At 37.1% G+C, this 25,869-nt stretch overlaps 1 protein-coding gene across 7 annotated transcripts in view; it reads right to left on the reverse strand.

The window, feature by feature from the left end:
• Positions 1-25,869, reverse strand: part of CACNA2D1 (calcium voltage-gated channel auxiliary subunit alpha2delta 1) — a 510,209-nt gene that overhangs the window by 407,655 nt on the left and 76,685 nt on the right. The window lies entirely within an intron of this gene.

Consider the following 25,869-nt stretch of genomic DNA (forward strand, 5'->3'; position numbering starts at 1 on the left):
CAAAAAATGGTTAAGCACAAAATCTTTATGCTAGATTTGATGAAAAGCAGAAAGATATGATGGGGATTTCCCTGGCAGTCTATTAAGGATTCTGCACTTTCACTGCCTAGGGCCCAGGTTCAATGATATGCCAAGTTGGAAACTAAGATTCTACATAGCAGTGCGGCCAAAAACATTAATTTAATAATAAAAAAGATATGCTGGGACAAAGAATATCAGCTAAGTATAGTAAACTGGGGAAAACAACACATCTCTGTTTCTGCCCCACGTCTTAAAAGGTAAGGATGCCCTTTTCCTCCGTGTACAGGGAAGACAGTGATCACCAGAGAGGAAGGTCAGGAGGTTCTTCCTAAGCACACCACTTCCCAAATACCTTCCGCCTAAAATACTCAATAGGCCATGTAACCATATTTTGGGGTAGCATATACTCAATCCCATCAGTACAATACGAGATTCCCTTAAAGTTTATCAGACAGTTGTGTGGGAGGGTGGATAGAGGAGGTTTTCTGCACTAGCTAATTAAACTATGATAGGAAATACAAGTGGAATTTGACAAAATCAAGAAGGGAAGAAAGTAACAACAAAGGCAGAGGGAATGTAAAACATGGCCTAGTCAGCAACCACAAGTAGCCTGGCTATATAGCCACAGTCCAAGGCTGGCTCAACAAATTATGGAAAGGAGGCAGAAATGGTACGGGGAAGAAATTCAAGCAAATAGTTGCCAGACCCAGGGTCTCTAATTACATTCTAAAGCGTTTAAACTCTATCCTCAAAATAATGGAGAGATGATGGAAAATGTGAAGTTAGCAAGTAACAAGATCAACTAAGTATATAATGACATTATTAAATAACTCCTGTGACAGCCGAGTGGATGGTAGCTTAAAGGGAAAACAAAAAGTGAGAAGGGGAGGTCAAGACAAGATATAAGAAATGAGTATTAAAAACAGCTCAGTATTAGCGAGAGTAGTGAAGCAAACAAAAAGAGGACCAAGTAGGGACTTTCCTGGCCCGGTAGTTAGGGACACTGCACTTCCACTGCAGGGGGCACAGGCTCAATCCCTGGTCAGGGAACTAAGATCCTACATGGCAAGCCAAGCCATGCCATAGAAGTGTCCAAAAATAGAGAGAGAGAAAGGAGAAGAAACCAGCTCAACAAAATTCTGAAGGATGACCAACAGGATTTCAAGTCTTACTGGGTTTAAATAGTGAATGCAGTTGAGCAATTTCTCAGCTAGACAATGATAGTACAAGAGGAAGTAACAAGTTAGAGGAATATTGATGAGTTTGTTGCTACTGGTTGAAGTAGAGATATTTTTGAGATTGATGTATAGAAACTCAGAGGCAACTGAATATACATAGATTTGAAGCTCTCAGAAGTTTCCGTAGAATTGAAAGATCCGGTTGTCACAAAGGACAAAGGTAAACTAATTCATGATTCCCATAGGAGAGGTTTAGAGGGGGGGAAGAAAACACATAGTAGCTAGAACTCTGTAAATAACACTAAAAGAGGAGACAGCAATCTAAGTGGTGGCAAGAGAGAAGGGAATCCAAGAACAATGGTATCAAAAAAGTCAGGGAATGCAAGACTTTCCAAAAAGAGTTACCAAATAAGATGAGAGAAATTTATCACTCTTACATGCGAGGAGAGAGAGAGAACAGTGTGGAACCAAGGCATAAATGGAGAACAAGGAGTTCAGTGTTCCTTTTTGTTAGCTTTTCAGCCATGCCACACTGCACCTGGGATCTCAGTTCACTGATCAAGGATCGAACCAATGTCCTCTGCATTGGGACACAGAATCTTAATCACTAGATTGCCACAAAGCCCTTTCTTTTTGTTTTTTAATCAGAGAGACAAAGACATGGTTTCAAGCAAAAGGAGAAGGCAAGGAGAAAAGAAGACATCAGAGAGAGATTTCAGGAGAGAACATGTAACTTACTGACAGGGCAAGGTTTCAAAAGACTCCAAATTCATTCAGCTTTTTCTTGCTCACCCCCTATATTCCAAATATGATGAGATGAAGAGATAAGCAGAACACAGGAGAAACTTAATCCATGGCCAGATGGCAGGTTACTTCCTCCATGGAGACTGAAGGGAAAATGTAAAAGGTTTTAAGTAAATGGAAATAACTGTAATAACTAGGGGAAAAAAAAAAAAAACAACTGGAGACAAGTTCTATTTTTTTCTTTTTAATAAAAGAAACAGAGACACAGTCCTCTGTTCAAAGAGAGGCAGGGGGTTTTAAGGTAGGGTAGTTTAAAAGTTGCAGGTTTAAAAAGAACAAGAGCTGGAGAGTAAGGACCAGTCCTATACTGGGCGTCATCAGTTTTTAGCAGTACTAATCAGCTTAACTGGGAATTTTTCTCCCAGTACTAAGCTAAAGAGGGCAAGATGGGAGAAAAAAAGGCATTTAGATGACTATGCAGCAGATACCAGCAGATGGGGGAATAAAGGACTAGGAAAAGTAAATTGAAGAACCTGAAAATTTTAAGATCTCTACTAATTCTAAGTAACAAAGACCACTCACCAAAAATAGTCATTAAACTGTTACAGTATTATATTCATATACAATGCTTATTTTCTTAAACACTTTTCTTATGGAACCAAAAATACTATTACAAAATTTCTGGAAAAATGTGAAAATACTACATTACAAAATTTCAAATTTCTCATCATTTGGGACATTTTTAGGCTAATAATCTCATAATATAATATGTTGGAAGACTAACTGAAGAAAGTAGCCTGAACACATATCTCACTTTAAGTCACTTGAAACAACATATAATTTCTAAAAGAAAAAATTCTTAAAATCACTGAAATAAAACATATTGCTCTCAGAAAGCTTAAGTTTGCTTGAAAATCTTTCTCTTAGAAATAAATACATATTACAATATCTGAGCAGTTCAAAAAAAGTTGAATCAATGCATATCTGGTTGTATAGATACAACAGAACTTGACTAATAGGTATAGTGTTTCCATGAATGCATGGGATTTTTCAAATTGTGATGTCAGGAACACACTTACTCTGCTTATTAGAAATGTAACCGTGGCTTCAAGCGTTAAGTGGTAACAACAAAGGCTTCAAGGTTACAAGGATAGGACTAGAGCATGATCCAATCAGGAGAGTGAGAATGCATATTTATAGAGGAAAATGGTAAGAAGTTCCAGAGACTGGGTATGTAGTCAACCATAGAATATAACACAACTACTTTCTATCTCTCTGCTACCCCTGTCTCCCAACTTTCCAGTGCTTTTTGAAACCCTGTTTTTCAAGCTTCTACAACTATAAAAAGTTAAAATCTCATGACTTCAATTACCATCTTTACATATGTAATTCGAGCTCCAGTTCTGTCTTAATTATTTGCCAGATTACACCCTTTTGATTTTCCACCATTCTTTTCCAAAAATCTATAAAACTGAACTCAAAATCTTTCCTCCCAATAGCACTAATCTTCTCATGTTCCTTCTACTTGCTGACCAACCACATCCTCAGTCATCCATGTCCCTGCCATCAATTTCATCATCATATCCCTTCTTCAATCAATCCTTTATATCTCAGTGTTTTTCCAACACACACTTGATAGCTAAATGCACTGAGATCTTATTTTCTGCCAAAATTCTTGCCTAAGTATTTTACATTCTCTCTCAGTCGTCAGAAAAACAGTGCTTACGTTTCTTTGAAATTTAACTGTCCAGCCTTCTAGCTTCTGCTTTTCTAAGCCATTTTACTTCCACCAACCTCCCACATTTCCATGTGTGTAGACTGTCCTTTTTCACATACTGCTTTTGCTCTATAACTTCTCCCTGAAATTAAGCCTCTACCTTCATTGTGAATAAATTTCACAAATACTTTCATATCACCTTTCACAAACTCCCAAACAAAAAATCTGCTTTGTGCTTCTTTTTCTGTAGACTTTCATGATTAGATGGATATAATCTTATTCTCATTTGTCACTGTCAATATTATACTGCCTTGCATATAGCAGGCACACATATATTTATTGAAATGAAATGTAATTGTAATGTTTTTTTAAAATATATAATTATCTTTACTTAATGCATATAGAGTAAGTGATTTATTTACTAAATTCCCTCTTCTCTCCAAAATTCACATGAGAAAAACACAATCTGCTGAATCCATGTTTCTATAAATAGCACTCACTTTTCAACAAGTAGAATTTTAAAATATGACTTAACAGTTTAAATAAATTTTTTTAAAATCTCTAACATGCATATATCTTATAATTCTAAATCTTTCAACTGGATATTAAATTTCATCAGAAAAAAAATTGTCTTGTAATCCTTCTCTAACTCTACAATAACTCATTACAAAATCAAATACCAGTATATGCTTCCAATTGTTTTATGATGTCTGCAGATCCAGTGTAATTTGGAGAGATTACTAAAAATTGAGGCAAATATTTTACTGAATAGTTGAGATAATCTTTTATATCCTCTACTTCACTGTATTGTACACAAACAGCCCAAATTCTGAAGGCAAATAATATAATCAAGTTTTCGCTAAATCTGAGAAAAAAATACTAGTCATTCAATTAATATTGTTCCTTTTGAGATGATATTTGCCTGTCAGATGGCTTTCAAAAGAGTATTGCATAGTTCAGAAAACTTTATTTAAAAAAAGAGAGAGAGAGATGGTAATTCATTTCATTTTGCATGCATTTGAGGAACATCAAATTCAGAACAGCACAAATTACACCCTGCTCCATCTATTGTAAAGTGCAGCGGTTGAGTACAAAGTGTCAAGTTTGTATAGTTATCTATTTAATTGTTTTAAATGCTACAGAGAGAATTTGCCTTTTTACTGGTTGGAATAATAGAGCCAAACTGATAGCTAAGAAATGTTGTAACAGGTCCTACAGAGACTGATTGTCTTCCTTCCTACACTCACATAGTAAGTCCTCAGTTAAAAAAGAATGTGTGAACTTCCTGCTATTCATTATAGAGTATTGAAACAGACATCTTTTTCCTACATCCATCTTGCATTATCCCACCAGTAATTATAGAGACGAGAGCAGAAAAGGAAGATATTGGTGTGTATATGTCAATCTCAAGCTCCCACTTTATCCCCCCTTCCCACCCCCACTTCCCCCTTGGTGACCAGAAGTTTGTTTACTACAAAAGAACCTACTGAATAGCCAGGAACTCTGCTCAATACTCTGTATGATCTACATGGGAAAAGAATCGTTAAAGAAGTGGATACATGTATATGTATAGCTGATTCACTTTGCTGTATAGCAAAAACTACAACATTGTAAATCAACTCTACTCCAGTAAAAATTAATCTTTAAAAATATTTTTCAGTTATTGGAGATACACAGAAAATAAATGCAAATAGAAGAGGGCTGCAACAGTATGAGATTGAGAGGAAGAGGAGGAACAGGAGAGTGAGAAGCCTATGCCCTCTGGGGTCCTTGTCCTAAGGCAATTCTCAGCCTACGCTAATATTTTTAAGAAATAATTTTATTTTTAACCCAAGGAAATCAGAAACAATTCCGCCCTGTGGGTCTGGGAAAATATAAAAATATCACAAGGTCTAATAAACTGACTGTTTCAATTGTGTTGATATATAGCTTATTCATAAATTTTAAGTAATAAGACCATATATATCAAAACTGTTCCACTTGCTATAAATATCCCACCAATGCCAAACTTCTCCCGATTTTGTTATATAATAAACCACCCACAGTGTTCTCATAGTTGGATAAAAAATAACACAAGTAAGCCTAAGATTTAAATAGGCTACACATACTATTTTATTAAATATGCATTTCTTATAACATGGATAACTGTATTATGAAATACTATGTGTGTATGTGTGTGTGAAAGGAACATGTGGTATCTACATTAAACATAAAATTGCTTGTGAGATGCATGTCATGATAGGAACCTTAGTTCCTGAAATTATCCTCTATTTAAACCATTTTCAATAACACTGCTGCTCTGTTTTTAGAAAGCTGTTTAGACTTGTGAAATGTCTTACTATTTCATTTTTGTCTAGAGTCAATCCTGAAAGAAATGCAGAGAAGGATGTGATCGTGCTAATCAGAGTGGAAAACTAAAGTACTTGAGAGCAGAAGCAAAAAGGTTTTACCACTAAAAACGGATTCTTATGCTGTTGTGTTCCTCTGCCTTCGTTTCTGTTTGCTTTTCGCTGTCGTGTGTGTGTATTTAATCTGCTTTACAAATATATATACTCATATATACTCATAATTCTCAAAGACCAAAGATTCTTCATGAGATCTACCTTTCCCACCATCTTGGATTGATTTTTGTCCTATCCCAGCATTTTCATTGTTTCTTTAGTTAACATTTTTGCCTCAGCTGCAGCAATGTGCTGCCAGCTTCCAAGACAACAAATAAGCAATACACTTCAGGGTTGATATTAGTGTAGTTCCCTGGATTAGCCAGAGGGAAGAGGGTTCTCATACAAGGGATCTGCTCCCTGGAGGCCTGGAGAGCTTTGTTTTTTATGCTTCCACATCACCCTTAGTTACAACCTGCAGCATTGTCCCTCCAGCCTGGTGTCAAGGGAGCTGTCCCAAACGGCCACACAATCTGCTGCTGGTGTTTCTATGAACCAAATGAGCTGAATCTCTAGTTGCACATTACAAAACCTCCGTTCACTTTCTTGAGGATCTTCTCTTTCATTGTTTATCTATATATTTTCTTAGGGATTGCAGATAGTTCACAAATTTTATTTTAGCCTAATTCAAGCATGTAAAGATTATTTAATGTCATAATCAAATTATCCTCACTTCCTTTCTTCTCTGGATTATTTAATGGAATATTATTGGAAATATCCAACAGTGCAAAATCCTTAAATATTTATTATGTTCGGATTCTGACTTAAACAGCCCATCTACTTCCCTTCATAGATCAGTATTTGAAGTGAGGCCAGTTTAAGAGTTTCACAAACATGTCAGTTTTGTCATGTTATTTAATCACATTTTCCACTAGCCTCAAATGACCTCTCTTAAGTCTCTTCAGTGCCTGTAAATCATTTTTCAAGTTGATACTTCAGTTCCTTCTTCTGGGCAAGTCCTCAAGCCCTCAGAAACTTTCTTTCTTTCCAAGTTCCTAAAAATAGACATAGCCTGTCCTACAATACATTATACACACTGATATACTGTCTTACGTTAGTATTTTTTTTCCCCAACAATGCTTGATTTCCCTGAGTGGATGGGCCACAGCTTCTAGTTCTGTATTCAGAGAGTATCTACACATTTCTGAACAGACAGTAAATGCTCAGAAGACAACAGACAGCATCTATCACACACCCACGTGCCAACAGCTGTTCTAAACACACTATGTGAACAAACTCTTTAATTCTCACAAGAATTCTATGAGGCAGATACTATTACAAATCACACTTTACAGATAAGGAAACTGAAGCATAGGAGGTTATATTACTTGTCCATGGTCACAGAATTAGTAAGGGAAAGAGCTGAGCAATTTACCCTTAGAAGCCAATAGTCTACTATCTTCATAAATGCTAATTGATGTCTTTTGAAACATGGCTTGTTCTCATCTCTTATCTCACCAGATAGCAGTCTCCAATTCTCCTTTCACCCTAACTTACAGAAGTCTTATGTTTTCACTTTTACAGACTTTCATAGGCCTAGGTTCTAAGTGTATTTCATTGATATAAATAGAGGAAATAACAATTACCAAAGTTTTATTTTTACACAGTAAGAAAAGAATTATAGTCAGAAAATAACAATTTGAAAACTATAACAGAAAACCCAGACATCTTCCTAAAAAGAAATGCGTGACTATTTATGTAACAATTTTTCCTCAAATTAAGTTTGATCCAGATTATCAAATAAACAAGCATTAGTTGTTGTATTTACAAAACCATGAATTTTGCTTTCATTAACATATCATGGCTCCTCAGCATTAGGTACATAGACAGACTCTCGCATTATACACAACACGCACAAAGATTTGACATGGAGCAGTAGGTCAGATGTAGAGTCAGCCCTGATGTGTTTTTAAATATAAAATATTCTAGAAGCAACATTACATCCTTCAACTATGAATGGAAAATAAAACTCTCTCAGCTGGCCTTCACTGTGTTCTTACTGCAAGTTCAGATTGCAAACAAATGCAAGAACACAAAAGTCTGTGCCCAGACCAACTTGTATAATTCCTCATTTAAAGACAGCTCATAGTGTAATTTGTCTGATAGCTATTCCAGGACAAAGTTAATTTATCAATCAAAAAGATTTTCATGCAAATTTATTTATTAATGCACAAATTAGAAAAACAAGAACTTTCTTTCTGAAGACCATCAGAAGGAACATTTTAAAAGTAGCCCATTGGTAACATTTTCGAATATTTAAGCACAGGATTCCAGAAAAATTGTTTTTCAAATGTGAAATAGTACATATCTTCCCAGCTCAGAAAATACACTACAATTTAATTGCTTTCAACCTTTTTGTCCTCACAGACATGTGGTTCTCCTTGACCCTCTCTGCCTGAGCAGTATGTTCACAGACTTGGCACTCCTCTCTGATGGTCTGAGAGCACCAAATATTCCAAGTAGAAAATTACTTCTTGAGTAGAGATTACAACCAGTTGCCCTTCCTGATCTGAGCTCAATAGAAACACAAAGTTGAACTACTGTTTTTAATCAAATAGGTTTTCTTCCATTAACGTAGTGAAATTAATGACGTGAATTGCATTTAAGAATGAATTTATGCTTATTGAACAGTGAAAGAATTACAACTTTTGGCACTATCAAATAACTCCTTGACTGTCAACCATTGGTGAAAATTTTATATCTATGTCAAAGAATACAGGAAAAGAAATCATTTTCAGTCCCTTGGTCACAATTTTGAACATTATTCAAGTAATTAATTTTCCAAATTATGTCATAATTGCTATTGTTTAATCAATGACATTGTAAGATTATGACCTTTGATGCAGTATATGTGGAAAGATGGGTCAAAATCTAGGCAATTAAATAGAAAAAATATCAAAGAGGAAAAAGTTTGCATTTTATATAATGAAATCCAATTGAAGCTTCTTTGTCATGCAGTTAGTAAGTTTTAAAAACATCGTATGGAGTTTCCTGGGGATGCAGTGGTTAGGATTTGGCACTGCGACTGCCGTGGCCCCAGTGTGACCCCTGTAGCAAGGAACTGAGATCCAGTGAGCTGTGCAGTGAGGCCAAAATACATTTGAAAATGAATGAAAGCCAAGAAAAGAAAGAAAAAAAAAAACACTGTAAAGCATGATTTATGTATGAATACTTAGAAGTCCAATTTAAATACAAACTAAAAATATATTCCTAGTTAAAATCAATCTTTATTATCAGATAATTCACAATTATTAACAAAAAATTTTAAAAATCAAAGTCTTAGGCATATTTTCCTTTATCATACAGTGCACAAGATGATCACTTGAATTTAAATTATTTCTATAAACACTTTAAAATACAATGGCTAATCTCTTCAAAGTCTCATCTGTGCTGATGTTTGTATCTTCCAGGGCTTTCCTGGTGGCTCAGTTGGTCAAGAATCTGCCTGCAATTTGGGAGACCTGGGTTCAATCCCTGGGTAGGGATGATCTCCTGCAGAAGGGACTGCCTACCTATTCCAGTATTCTTGCCTGGAGAATTCCATGGACAGAGGAGCCTGGTGGGCTACACTTTGGGGTTGCAAAGAGTAAGATACAACTGAGCAATGAATACTCACTTTCACTTTGTATCTTCCACATTTGAAATACTCATTCTGCAATCAGAAGGGAAAATGAGAAACTGATCTAATTCAGTCATTTTAGAAACAGGGAGGAAGGAAGCATTTCATAAGCCCTCACGCAAAGAGGTAACTTTGGCTCCAGAGGTCTACAGTAAGATAGCACGTCCATGGAACTCATCATCTTCATGAAACAGGAAGGAATCACAAAGCAGACAGCAGCATGAATTAAAAATCAACATTCCTTCTGCAATGCTGCAGAAGCTGTTGCAGACTGCTAATTTTTTTCATTAATAGTTACTCTGTTAGTGTTCCTCAAGCTCCATTTAGACACCTCAATGTGGATTTCAACAAGCAGCTTTGAAACAGACCACCCTGTACCGTAATACAAAAATTTAAAGATTTCTGAAGCCAGATCTGTGAATCATATGTGACTCAGCAACCTCCCACAGGCCTGACATCCCGTATATTTTCCCAGAAAATGTTCCTTCTGTAAAAGAGAGGCTGAATGGACTCCCTTATTACTATTCAGAAAACACAAAGGAATTTGAGCTCCAGCGCTCCATTAGAATTCACAGTATCACTTTTAGGTCACTGTAGTATAGAGGGAAAAAAGGAAACAAGAAAAAGCCCACTGCCGCATCTCCTGCTATCTAGAGAACCGTCTTTTCAACTATTCATATTATATTGCCCTCAAGTTCCAGATCATGCTCTCTTATCTCTTGATCACATCAGGGGAAGAGTAACCTCATAGGCATTTATACCACCTTTGAACATCTTGCAACTAAATCTTTAACTCAAGTTATTTTTCCATTTAATGCAGGTAATAAACATTATTTCAGTTCTAAAAACTGCAGAAGAATACACCTCAGGCTTGCAGTTCAGTTTTCTAACTTAATGGATGATTTTCATATCATTTCCAATAAAAAATGATCATGTCAATTCACCCAAATACTTCCCGGAGTAGGTGTTCATTATTGTAAGTCCCCTACATACTATGGACAAGTTTTCTTCCGAGAGCCTGTTCATAAGTCCAATTTGTTCCTATGTCTAACAAACTTAGCCTAAGGAACCCAACTAACACAATTGGCGATATAGTACTGTACTGTAAAAGATTTATAGTACTTTTGACACAAATAATACATAAAACCAACAAAAAATTAAACATCTTCATCTTACAGTGTAGTACCTTGAAAACTACAGTAGTTCAGTGCAGCTGGCATACAGAGGCTGGCTCTGAGTGAACAGACAAGAAGAATTATTGAATGGAGGAGAGAGAGGAGATGGGAGATGGTAGAGCTTAAGAATCATCAGCAACGGGAGACAACGGGCAAGGTGCAACTTCACTTACGGCTGATGTTGATGGCACAGGTTCCCTGCGATTCAATTCTATCTACCGTCTTGAAAAATGTGATCCAGTGATGCATGAGTAGAAGCTCTTTTTTTCTCATCATACATAACACAGTAGCACTGGACTGCATTCTGAATAACCCCTGCAACCTTCATACCATTCTAAATTCAGGGCCTGTGACTCAAAAACTAACAGTGCCTCCTCAACTAAAGAAAATCCCTTTACCATTTCCTGTGTCGTGAATCTCTTCAGTTACTACTTCTTCCTCTTGCCTCTCTTCATCCTTTCTCTGGGCCTCCAATTCCATCAGGTTAGTAAGCTCCTTGTGGTGCAGAACAAGGATTTCCACGAAGTCATCCACTTGCAGATCTAGCTCCAGCTTCTCACTGAGCTTCATTAAGTTGCTGAAGACCTCTCTGAACTACTCATCTAACTTCTCAAATTCACAAAAATCATGAACAAAGTGCAGGCAAAGTTTCCAAATCCCATTCTTGGTGACAGCCAAAACTGCATGCCAAGCAAAGTCAATATGTTTTATGGCTCTGTAGATGTAATAATCCTTCCAAAATTGTCACAAGGTTGTTCATGATTCATCACTTGCCTTTACCACCTAACAAAAACTGTAATGTAAACAGTATTTCCTGAAAGTCACTATAACTCCTTGGTCCACTGGTTGAATAAGCACGGTAGTGTTCGGTGGTACATGGACTACTTTGATGTTGGGATGACAGTTGTGCATGAATGGGAGGTGGCCCAGGGCACTGTTGAGTAGCAAAAGAATGTTGAATGGGACATCCTTCTCCAAGCAGGATTTCTCTACATCTGGGATAAAGCAATGGGAAAACCACTCCTGGGAAATGGCCTGTGTAACCCATGTTTGGGGGCTTACTCTTCCGCAAGAGGAGGAGAGCCCTTGGCTATGTTTTTAAGGGCTCTTGGGTTCTCTGAATGATAAACCAAGAGAGACTTCAGCTTCCTATCACCAGAAGCACTGCCACCAAACAACAGAGTTAGCCTAGCCTTTGCTGCTTTACAAGCTGGCAAATTTTTCTTCCTTACTGATGTAATTTTGGCCTAGCATCCTCTTCCAGTACAGTCCTATCTCATTCACATTAAAAACTTCATCAGAATAAACTGAAAATGGACTAAAGATCTAAATGTAAGACCAGAAACTATAAAACTCTTAGAGGAAAACAGGCAGAACACTCTCTGACAAAAATCACAGCAAGATCCTCTATGAACCACCTCCCAGAGTAATGGAAATAAAAATAAAAATAAACAAATAGGACCTTATTAAACTTAAAAGCTTTTGCATAATAAAGGAAACTATAAGCAAAGTGAAAAGCCAGCCTTCAGAATGTGAGAAAATAATAGCAAATGAAACAACTGACAAAAAATTAATCTCCATAATATACAAGCAGCTCATGAAGCTCAATACCAGGAAAACGAACAATCCAGTCAAAAAGTAGATGAAAGAACTAAACAAACATTTCTCCAAAGAAGACACAGAGATAGTTAATAAACACATGAAAAGATGCTCAACATCACTCATTATTAGAGAAATGCAAATCAAAATCACAATGAAGTATCATCTCACACTGATCAGAATGGCTGTCATCAAAAAGTCTATAAACAATAAATGCTGGAGAGGGTGTGGAGAAAAGGCAACTCTCTTACACTGTTGGTGGGAACGCAAACTGGAGAACAGTGTGGAGGTTCCTTAAAAAACTGCAAATAGAACTGCCAAATGACCCAGCAATCCCACTGCTGGGCATACGCACCGAGGAAAGCAGAACTGAAAGAGACACGTGCACCCCCGTGTTCACTGCAGCACTGTTTACAATAGCCAGGACATGGAAGCAACCTATGTGTCCACTGCCATGTGTCCACTGGCAGACGAATGCATAAGGAAGCTATAGTACATATACACAATGGAATATTACTCAGCTATAAAAAGGAATACATTGAGTCAGTTGTAATGAGGTGGATGAACCTCGAGCCATTTATACAGAGTGAAGACAAAAAGAGAAACACCAACACTGTATATTAATGCATATATATGGAATTTAGAAAGATGATAACAATGATCCTATATGCAAGGCTGCAAAAGATACACAGATGTAAAGAACAGACTTTTGGACTCTGTGGGAGAAGGAGAGGGTGGGATGATTTGAGAGAATAGCATTGAAACATGTATATTACCATATGTAAAATAGATGACCAGGACAAGTTTGATGCAAGAAGCAGGGCACTCAAAGCCAGTGCTCTGGGACAACCCAGAGAGATGGGGTGGGTAGGAAGGGACAACCCAGAGAGATGGGGTGGGTAGGAAGGGACAACCCAGAGAGGTGGGGTGGGTAGGAAGGGACAACCCAGAGAGGTGGGGTGGGTAGGAAGGGACAACCCAGAGAGATGGGATGGGTAGGAAGGGACAACCCAGAGAGGTGGGGTGGGTAGGAAGGGACAACCCAGAGAGGTGGGGTGGGTAGGAAGGGACAACCCAGAGAGATGGGGTGGGTAGGAAGGGACAACCCAGAGAGATGGGGTGGGTAGGAAGGGACAACCCAGAGAGGTGGGGTGGGTAGGAAGGGACAACCCAGAGAGGTGGGGTGGGTAGGAAGGGACAACCCAGAGAGGTGGGGTGGGTAGGAAGGGACAACCCAGAGAGGTGGGGTGGGTAGGAAGGGACAACCCAGAGAGGTGGGGTGGGTAGGAAGGGACAACCCAGAGAGATGGGGTGGGTAGGAAGGGGGAGGCGATTTCAGGATGCGGGGGACACATGTACAACCATGGCTGATTCATGTTGATGTATGGCAAAAACCATCACAGTACTGTAAAGCAATTATCCTCCAATTAAAAATTAACTAGTTTAAAAAAAAAATCTTGTTTGGGTAAATACTGTACATGCCTCATCAATAATTTCTCAAATTGGTTCAGGAAATTCCCAGGCAATTACCATATCTGCACTAGCTGCCTCATCGCCTACTTTTATGTTATGAAAGTTGGCTCTAGCCATGAACTGCTGAAGCCAGTCATCAGTTCAATTCAGTTCAGTCACTCAGTCATGTCCAACTCTTTGTGACCCCATGGACTGCGGCACGCCAGCCCTCCCTGTCCATCACCAACTCCCGGAGCTTACTCAAACTCATGTCCTTTGAGTCAATGGTGTCATCTAACCATCTCATCCTCTGTCAATCCCCTTCTCTTTCTGTCTTGTATATTTCCCCAGTATCAGGGTCTTTTCCAATGAGTCGGTTCTTTGCACCAGGTGGCCAAAGTATTGGAGTTTCACCTTCAGCATCAGTCCTTCTCATGAATATTCAGGACTGATTTCCTTTAGGATGGACTGGTTTGGTCTCCTTGCAGTCCAAGGGACTCTCAAGAGTCTTCTCTAACACCACAGTGCAAAAGCATCAATTCTTCAGCACTCAGCTTTCTTTATAGAACAACTCTCACACCTATACATGACTACTGGAAAAACCATAGCTTTGACTAGACAGACCTTTATTGGCAAAGTAACGTCTCTGCTTTTTAATATGCTGTCTAGGTTGGTCACAGCTTTTCTTACAAGGAGGAAGTGTCTTTTAATCTCATGGCTGCAGTCACCATCTGCAGTGATTCTGGAGCCCAAGAAAATTAAGTCTGTCACTGTTTCCATCGTTTCCCCATCTATTTGCCATGAAGGGAAGGGACCGGATAGCACAATCTTAGTTTTCTTAACATTGAGTTTTAAGCCAACTTTTTTACTCTCCTCTTTCACTTTCATCAAGAGGATCTTTAGTTCTTCACTTTCTGCCATAAGGTTGGTATCATCTGCATATCTGAGGCTATGGATATTTCTCCTGGCAATCTTGATTCCAGCTTGTGCTTCATCCAGCCCAGCATTTCCCATGATGTACTCTGCATATAAATTAAATAAGCAGGGTGACAATATACAACCTTGACGTACTCCTTTCCCAATTTGGAACCAGTCTGTTGATCCACATCCAGTTCTAACTGTGCTTTTTGACCTGCAAACAGATTTCTCAGGAGCCAGTCACGGGAGGAATTAAAAGGTGTACCCTCTGCTTCTTCACTGTGTTTCTTCAAGTCTTCATAAACACTTTTAGCTTTCTCTTGAATCAGCATTAAGCTGTGTGGGACTCGACACTGATGCTAATCCTACACCCACACACTGAGAATTTTCTCCATCTCCTCCATCACTTTTCCATGCTTCTTCGTAATTGAGTTGACATCATTGGCACAGCAGACTTCACATGTTCCATGAGTTTTTCCTTTAAAATCATGCTGATGGTTGAACAATTCATGTTAGAAGAATGAATAATGTCTACCATCTTTTCACCTCACTCCACTCTCCCATGTTCACTTTTGTTCCCAATGTTATCACTCAGCACTTTTTAGCAGTATGAGCTACATCATCACTACTTTTATGCTTGCTTCCAGACATCCTACACTTGAAACAAAGACACTGTAGTACTGTTCTCTATACAGAACTGTTCAGTAAGGTACACAAAGGCGCAGCCACTGGGAGAGGACGCACGCACATGAGAATGGACACCAGACACGTGAACTAACATGACTAGACATGGAAACGCACACTCGCATCTTTGAAAGTTCTCATGAAGGGGGCTTACTGTATCTTACTGACAGTCTTTTTGTTTCAAGGGCAGAACTATTAGAAAGTTCTTCTGCTGAAAAAAAATCATGGTATATTTATCTTATAAAATATTAGGCAACCATCCAAAATACCTTTTATATACATTTCTATAGGGTTTGATTTTTATCATCACTTTGAAATTTACAAATAAAATTATAAAATTTTCAGAAAAACAATTGTCTTCAGACATGCAATTTCCTAATTCCTAGCAAAAGAACAATGAATGCAGTTAATATAGTTGTGGCCATCTGACTGCCTTACTTGTGTTTGTCTTTATACTAAGATTTAAACAAAATAAAAAAGGAAAACAAAATACATGTATGTAAAGGGAAAAATGAGAATTTATATCTTCTCCTTCCTATTAGAAAAAAAAACAATCAGCAACTAAAGGCAAACAGGTAATAATGATTAATGAACACCCCATGTAAGTTTAATAGAAATATTTTTCTGGTCAAATGGTAAGTTCTAGAACCTGGGTTTGGGTTTAGGCGTAGACTGGGCCTGGCTTCAGTCAGGTTCTTTGGATTATGGATGTTAAAGAAGAGCCAGCAGCCAGTGTCCAAAAGGAAAGTTGGAGCCAAGAACCAAAGAAGTTGCCCATAGAAATAAAGGTTCAAGTAAGCTGGGTAAAAAGAGAACAGGGGCTCTAGGAAGAGAATAGCAACTGGAGACTACAATACAGCAAAAGACAAAAATAGAGCACAACTGGGGATCAAAGGAGTAGTCCAGTAATTTCACGATGTGGTTAAGGACTTATCTATGGAATTTCTGTGCTCCTGGCCATCTGTGGACTCAAAAGGAGCTGCTAAAAGCCCTGACTGGGCCATGGTCATGAAGATATTTTTAAAGACCTCTACTATCTTTATAAGGGCTTCCCTGGTAACTCAGCTAGTAAAGAATCTGCCTGCAACGAAGAAGAGCCTGCTTTGATTCCTGTGTCAGGAGGATCTCCTGGGGAAGCGAGAGGCTCATCCACTCCAATACTGGCATTCCCCGGTGGCTCAGACAGTAAAGAATCAGCCTGCAGTGTGGAAGACCTGGGTTCAATCCCTGGCTCAGGAAGATCCCCTGGAGGAGGGCATGGCAACCCACTCCAGTATTCTTGCTTGCAAAAATCCCCATGGACAGAGGATCCTGGTGGGCTGTGGTCCATGGGGTCTCAAAGAGTCAGACATGAGTAAGCAACTAAGCACATCTATTTAAATTCTTACTCCAAGATCCCAAAGTGCATCATGCAGAATGTCACTACAGTGGGAAGTTCATTTGGTTTTACTATTTCTTTTAGACAACTGAAGTTTAAGAAGTAAATATACTCATCTTTATGTTAATGCCAGAGCTCAAATTAGAACCTTATTCTTGACTCTCTCAATCAATTCTTCCTGCTGGATTTTTCAAAAAGGGCAAGGGACTATCTTTGGATAAATTCAAGAATAGTATATATACCTTCCATCTAAAGGAAACATCTCTATCAGGACTATGGTAAAGGTGTTCTCATTTCCATCCAAGCTGGTCTTATTCTCTACGTTCACTCTTCCGATTTGATAGGAGAAGTGTGTGCGATGAATGGGCCAGCAGTAGAATTAATGGAAGAGACTCCATTATACCCATATCACAGTATTTATCCTCTTCATTAGAAAAATCCAGGAGTGCACAGAACTGGGAAGCCCAGTGGAAATAACATGCTCCTGATTAACCAACTCTCCCTGAATTGATAACATAGTCACCTGGTAGTAGATATGATTAAATGAAGGAAAATGAAACAAGAAATTGAAAGAGATTCAATGGATTCAAAGGAAAAAAAAGAAATCATGATAAGAAATGAGGAAGAGAGACACACAGAATTTGGGAAGAGTGAGGAGGAGAGTATACAAAAAGAAAGGATATTAAAAATATCTGCATATTTCTAAAGATCAATTGAATTCTCCTAAGAAGATGAAAATTTACTTTCACACCTCTGAAAAATTTTGGTTTATCACCAAAAATTTTAAGCATTATTTATACTATTTATATAATCACTGCAACTTTTGAGGTATACAATTAATAGTCCTATAAACTGATATAGCCTTTAATTTGGTTATAATGGGATATATGATTGTTTTGCTCTATTTCTCATGGAATTATGAAATCAAATCACTTTTAAGACTATGTTCATTTATATGAATTCTTGTTTACATTCAATTTATTGTCAGGAAAAAACAGTGTTCATTCATCTTTGCTATTCAAGTATACATCTTTTCAGTGCGGACAAAGATTTGAAGAACATTGATTTTTGCTGTGTAGATCAAAGACATATCAATAAATGAATGATAAATTTGTTTACAGCAATCATAAAATTGGCTTCCTGCAGAGAGGTGGAGCTCATATTTGTGCATCTTCACATCTTAGCTACACTCATATCTGAACATATCTGTAAAAGACATGTTTATTTTATTGTACTAAATACTGAAGTGTCATAGCATATGCTACTTCTCCATATTTGGCCACCATCTTTCACCTTCTCTTTAGGAGTTCTATGTGGTTAATAAGGGAGATTTAAAGGAGGGCTAAGGTCATATTGTTTGATTTGCATAACCATACATGCTATTTTCTATTGAACACAGTGGATGATACAGGATCTGGGAAGTCAAGCTACTATGGGGAGGTAGTCTTGATAGTGCTTTATAACCTGTCTGGGGGTTTTACTCCCTAACTTTTCAGCTAATGAATTAGATTCTTTAGCACTTGGACCTTCAGAATGGAAAATGAACTCAAATGCCAAGTAACTCCTAAGCTAACTCTTCTCCTAGATAGCTCAATGCTATAGCAGAGATATGAGAGACTTAGATCTCAAACTTGCCACTCTAGAATTTGACACCATCACTAAATAGCATGTTCTTATCTACTCTTTCTTCGGCCTACCAAAGTTCCTTTCCATGGCTTCTCATTTCTCCTCATTCCTTTAAAACCCAGGGCAAGGACACATTCCCAACCACACTAGCTAAACCACCTTTGTCCCGCCTCCTGGCCATATCAGGCTCTTATTGTTTAAGGATAATCACAATTAATAGAATGGAGAAGATTAGGTAAATATAATGTTGGCTGACACAGCGACCATAAAGTTTCTATTAAAGTCATGTGGAAAAAATTTACATTTCAAATGTCTGAATTTTCATACAAAATGTCCATAAAATTATGTCAGGTCAGTTTTGAATGAGAAAAATAAAAGGATCATTGTTTTCCTAGAGCAAAAAGTAGACAATCCAACTGGAATGATGCCATTGTATCAGAAACGGCAATGCAATCAAAGTAACAATTTCCAGACACTGTCCATCTCCACCAGGTGGGATCCAGCACTGCACACCACTGTCAATCTGCCCAGCTACCTAAACTTCAACTGCTTTGATAGTGGGAATGTTTCTCATCATTTGCATGAACTTCAACACAAGGAACTAAGGAGGGCTTCCCTGGTGGTTCAGACGGGAAAAAGTCTGCCTGCAACATGGATACCTGGGTTCAAGCTCTGGGTCAGGAAGATCCCCTGGAGAAGGAAATGGAAACCCACTCCAGTATTCTTGCCTGGAAAAGTCCATGGATGGAGGGCTTGGCAGACTACAGTCCCTGGGGTCGCAGAGTCGGACACAACTGAGTGACTTTCACATACATACATACTTTCCATATGAAGTTGAAAGTACTGGCATACTAGGGTAATTTTTAGATTCTTTGGAGAACAGCACCTACACAAATTGTGTAGAAATACAATGAGGTTACTATTTAATATTGTCTGGCTTTGTCAATGGCTAAAATTACTTTTAAAAGTTCATTAAGTTCTATGAATCAGGAAAGTAATGATACCATAGCTGATGCCTTATTCAGTCAAAAGCAGAATCTAAAATTAAAGTGGAAACAAAATATCTCTATTTCTGCATTTTTAGACTTTAAACAGATCAATGTACCATTTTTATTTTAAATTTCTAGAGACTATTAATCCAAGGAATGCATTATTTTACATATTTTACAATGCTTTAATCCAGTCTCATTTTCCTAGGTAGTTGCTTTGGGATTGGCATTCTGTTATTGAATAATAGTAACAACAACAAATTAAAGCCTTACAAATTTGTTACTCAGAATAACCAGAACTCATCATTTCACTCACTGTCCAGAAATTTCCAGGTATATCCCATTTATTTACATTTTAATGTTTTATCAGCAGCTTCCATAACTGTCATCTCCTATATTTCCAATCCTTTTTCTATCAATATTTTCTCTTTTGCTGTATGTAATAAATAATGATTCTTACATAATTCTCATTCCAGAATGAGAATAACATTCCAGAATTCAGAATTACATCATGAGTTCAACAAAACATCATTTTGTATAAAAATTCAGAAAATTGAATTAGTTTAGGTATAGCATATTACTAACAACATCACATAGTATTTTTTTTTCCTAATGTACAAACTCTCTGCATTCTACTTTCTCTATTGGAAACATCTCTTCCTTGAAATTGTTCTCCTGGAAAATTCCTTGTAAGGCCAAATTCAAATACTAACTTCTCAGCAAATCTCTCCTGGATATCATATACTTTACTTATAATATTACAATGGCATTAAATTTCACAGTAATTATTTGCCAACAAGCTCGCCATTAAACTCTTAGCTTCATGGCAACAGTCAAAGTGATGCCTGACAATGTTAATTCTATTATATGATTATCTCTTTGCCATCCCTCCCTCCTTTCCATTCTCACTGCCATTGTTTTTAAGGACTTTTCCATCTAGTGCATAGACTATTGCAGTAGGCCCCTATCTGGTCAAACTGACTCTATCTTCCTCTGTCTTCCAGTAATTCCAACTTCAAATTACCACACAGGGATTACTGTGCCCTTTATACACAGCCCCTCTGAAAAATCACTTGTTCTATATAAGATTAGAAAAAATAACTTTTATTATAATGAAATTCTAGGAGATGTTTTATGTGCAATTTCATTACAAGGCTACAGGCCTGGAATGTTGTACAACTGTTTGTCATTTTCATCCTTTTATTAAAATCCCCCTCAGTACTTTTTCGATGTTTAATAAACATTCTATTATTAGAAAAAGAAAATGAAATAAACTGATCTCCAATTTTATATATTAAACAAATTAATAAGATAAGAAGCTTAAAAACTGTAGTTATTTGATCTGTATTATCATTAGAATATATTTTTGCATATTACAAAAAGTAGGCTCAGTTACAGCATTAACTTACATTTAACTTCCATTCTAAGATAATATTCTCAAATATATATATAAGTAGTAATACAAAATAAACTATAAAGATTAAGATATTATGAGCCAAATCATGCCTCAAAAAATTTGTTCAGTTTTCTGGAAATTAGTGTGAGATTCCTCACTGCATTTAAGATGTGCACAAGTTAGTTCTCTAAGCAATAACTTATAGAATTGATACAAGAAAAACGAAATAAATTCAGTAAGGCAAAATCTCATTCAGTATAAAATTATGGCAATATATAATGCAAAGTAGATTTTTATTATCCAATCTTACCTATACCATAAAAGAAAATAACCTTATCCAAATTTAGAATATAGTTTACAAATAATATTCCTGAGCACTATTTACAAAACCTGAAACATTGATGAAATTTGTGAAAGGGAGGACTTGTAAAGAACCTACAATGGATGATTAAATTTTACTGTGTCCAGAGTCAAGAGATGGCTTATAGTTTCCTTTATATATTCTTCTATTTTACTATCTTAAGATATAGTTAGAAAAAAATTTTACTAAAAGAACAATACCAAACAGAGAACTGACCAGACCTGAGAATTGCTGGATTATTACTAGACTGCCTTAAACCGCATGACTCTTGGCAAGAGGCTTCTAGCCAAAGTTACTACAATCAACAACTCTTTACTCATTTCCTGAATATCATATTAACCTCCTTCTCCTTTGTTATGGAAACCACAGTTCACAAAAAAACACTCCAAACATTTTAAACAAGATCAGTCTTCTAGTCAAGCGAGCCTTGACCATCATGATTCATTTTTAAGAACTTCATTTCTGGGCTGTCAATTCTCCTCTTTAATTGTTACAGGATCTCATACATAATACATGATTTTATCAGAACACATCACATCGCCTTTCGACATAGCATGAGCTGTCAAGTAACGCGTAATAATCTTTGGCCTCAACGCATCCACTGACATCAATAAAAAATGAAAATTACACCTACAAGCTGGCTAAAAAGGCTTTTATACTGTGGTACTCTTGTAACTCTCCAGATAATGTAACAAATACTACTCAGCTCCTGAGACACTTTCCATTCTACTACAAATCTTTTCCTGTTTTGTTCTCAACAGTTAGATGTATAAATACTCACTCTTATTCACTGAGTAAACCTACACATTAGTCCATCTATATTCTAGAAATAGGTTCAGTGTGACCTTACCATTTAAAAAAAAAAAAAAATGCAACTGGTCTTTCATTTGCTTATATCTAAATACACCTAGAAAAAAAGCAAGTTATACTTTTAAACAATACAGCATTAACTTTATTTGGGGCAATATTTTCTAATAAAAACCTCCTAGAGAAAAGAAGGCTATTTAACAAAAACTGTATTACCCATGGGAAGCGCCCCGATGTTGCCAGCTGAAGGTTGATAAGGGTCACTCCACATGAAACTGGACATGAGGGACACTCATGGCAAACCAGTTCCAATACATACAGCTCACTTTCTAGGGAACATTACACTTCTCCAAGACAGTGTAAACGTTTTAAGGTCAAAAGAATATAATGCCTGTCAAAGTGTTCTGTGTATGTTAAAAAGACAGGTAATTTAGGAGGCGTCTCTGACATTTAAAAGGGAATCATGCGTTCACAATCTCCCTCTCCTCCAACTTGACACCTAATTAAGCATCAATACAAAACAATATAACTGAACAGATGTACTAGTCATTAACAGGAATTACCCATTCTCCTATCAAATCAGAATGTACAGAGAGGGCTCTATTTGTAATAGGTTAACTTAATTGCCTGAGAATTCCCCAGAGAAATATACAAATGGATCAAGACATCTCACATGCACACACACAAACACCGCCCACAGACAAACACAGACATTCCTCCTAAGCTTTGTTCCATGTTTGAGTCATTGCTACATCCATCTCTGCAAATGAGAATTTATGGTGGCTGCATTCAGTACATGAAGATCAGATAAATAGATGGAAAAATAAATAAAGCTAAATGAAAGCTAACATAATTCAGATTCAGGAATACCTTACTACAAATTTCTTATATAGCGATGCTTTCCATAAAATAGCTGTTTTCAAAAAATTACTAAAAACACAGCACAATAAACAAAAACATCCAACAAAGCAAACAAAAGACAAACACACAATATACAGAATAAGTGAATCTCCTGAAATTAACTGTGAATCATTTGTTTCATCACAAGAACCTGATTCACAATTACTGCAGTTGCAGGGTTTTTGAAGCTCAGAAGTCCTGAAATATGCCAAGCAATTCTCACATCTTCATGCAAAGCAGGGAATCCAGGAAGTTAACACAATTATGTTTTCTTGTCCTTCTGATTAACAGCCCTCTTGGAGATGTATACAGTATCTGCTGACCAAAATTACTCACTTTACCATAAGGAAGTTCTCTCTCAACCAAAAGCACTTAAAAAGGAGGAAAATAAGGCATTTCAGAATGGCTTAAAGATGTAGCTGGATTTCAGAATTTATAAAACAGATTCCAGTTTTCTAATCCTCAACAAGCTAAGGGTATTAAATTGGCAGAATATAAGAGATTTATCCCTAAGAGTATCATATTGGATCTAAGTTTTGTGGGATAACTCAAATGAAAGATTGGGGTCAGAGATATAGAAAATAAAAACAAGGAGCAGAAAAGAGGTAGAAAGACAACTCCAAACTGAATGCTCCTAACACACACACCCACCTTCAGAGCAGTTAGGTTTGCCACTATTCTACCGTATCCCATCATCCATAATGGGGTCTGTAGAATACAGAAAAGCCTCGCCTAGCATCCCATCACCCTACATCATATTTCAGGCCACTAGAGAGTATAAAGGCACTTATTTCAAAGACTACTTGCATTTCATATTCTAGCAATGCCATATCAGAATTGTTCCTAGCATTTTCAGTGACAGAGAAATCCTGGTCACATCATAAAATCTCTCCTATTGGAACTGCAAGCGCCCGATTAAATTCCCAGTCATATTGATCACAGGAGTGTGGAGGTGTGGAGACATGGGAGTGTGTGCTCTGCTCAAGCCTTTTCCCCTACAAATAATTCCCAGTTGTTACAGCTCCATGGCACCACCCTCCTCTCTTTCCAATTCCTTATTTTAGAGTTAATAAGCTGCCTGTGTGTACTTTCTCATCCACCAAAATGCAGATTTTTGTGGGCAGGAAACAAACACATGTGGCACAAAGCTTATAAATATACTTAATGCCCCCCCTCAAATATTATTGATTTCACTGTAGACCGTCTTAATTGCTGACAGCCCTAAATGCCGTGTCTGTGAGGTCTCTGGGGTGAAAAATCAAGTTACGGGTGATTGCCTTGGGCTCTCTTGGCTCCAGGAGCAAGCTTAATGACTAAAAACACACTGGCCGTCCGTCAGTGGAACAAGGCCACATGTCACTGGATTTGTGTGTCAGCTAGAGCTGGGGGTACAGAAAATAGATGTCACAAAGGAGATCTGCAGGGAATTGAGCACCCTACCATCTTGCAAAATATAGGAAATCTGTGTTTCTTGCCTCAAAACAAAACAAACAAAAAAGTACAGCTGATTTTGTCCAATTCACCAGCGTGGGAGGCTGGTAAGAAATATAGCTGGATCCCACACACTGCCAAATTTAGTTTTGAATTTTTTTTTAATATTTTTCAAGGGGCTAGGAGCTTTTAATGAATATTTCTCCATCTTGTTATATGTCTTAAGCAACTCAATAAATACCTGTCATTCACAAACTAGAAATGAAACAAGCTTGAATGCACATAGCACTACTCTTCCAGTTTGTCCTATTGTTATAAAAAACACGAAAACGCTGGAAACTTGACAATGCCAGAGTAACACTCATGATTTCCAGTACATGTTGTCCTTGCTTGACTTCCTTATTCAAGGCTAATATCCCCTTCAAAGAGAAATGACCATGAGGTAAAACATAATCTTTGATTATGAACCATATAGTGTCACAGTTATTAATAGTGAACAATATATTTTCTAAAACAGCAAATATCTTAGTTCAGTAATGTCAGCAAAGGTTAAAATCTTCTCATTTGAAATGAGCAGTTTCATACTTTTTTTTCCAAATATATACTTCTGTATCTAATTTAAAAGAATTCATGTGGGTTAGACTCTTAAATCTATATATGCACAGAATTTCCATATACTAGCTGGGCCGATTAATTTTTTTCCTTGTAACTAGCCTTCCTAGACACTGATAAGTAAAATATTTCGCTTTCAACAGCACTGAGCTCACCATTGAGGGAAAGTAAGCTGTAATGAGCAATGTCAGGCTTATATTTTTAAGACAATCTCAAGTGATGAGGGTAAACAGAAACAAAACCAACACAAGTTAAAGGAAAATGCTGAACAATGAAATAGAAGGTTATTAATTTTCTGCCACTTGAAGATTGTTTTCTACCCGTTCGCATGCTGAGATAATTATATACACATAACAGTATTATACGCACTGCTTGCCTACTTAAAAACTGCTCTCCAACACAAGTATTATTGATTGAAGCTTCTTGTGCATCATGTTTAAGTCACACACAAAAAAACTGCCCAGTTTCCATGAGCTAACCCATTACTCAAATTGTGTCAAGGAAATTCTGGATTACTATGCAAAACTGACAGGCTCCATTCCTAATAAAAACTGATCCTTTTTTATTTGGGTATGTAGTCAGCTTCAAAATTGTGACATCTCTTCTTTTGCAAAAACCTAACATTCCAGCTATTGATTAAAGCTTCAGAATTGCTTTGGAAGGTATCAGATTCTCTTTTTCATTTAGATCAGGATTGCTATACTAGACCAAGGTTGTGGCTATCTGTCAGATTCAGCTATTCACATTGGCTTGTCTCAGTCCATAGTTTATCTACAGTTACTACAACCAGTATGACTCTTAGGGAGTTTGGCAAAATTGTC

The sequence above is a fragment of the Odocoileus virginianus genome, chromosome 1 (genome assembly GCF_023699985.2).
Source record: "Odocoileus virginianus isolate 20LAN1187 ecotype Illinois chromosome 1, Ovbor_1.2, whole genome shotgun sequence".
Taxonomy (NCBI): Eukaryota; Metazoa; Chordata; class Mammalia; order Artiodactyla; family Cervidae; genus Odocoileus; species Odocoileus virginianus.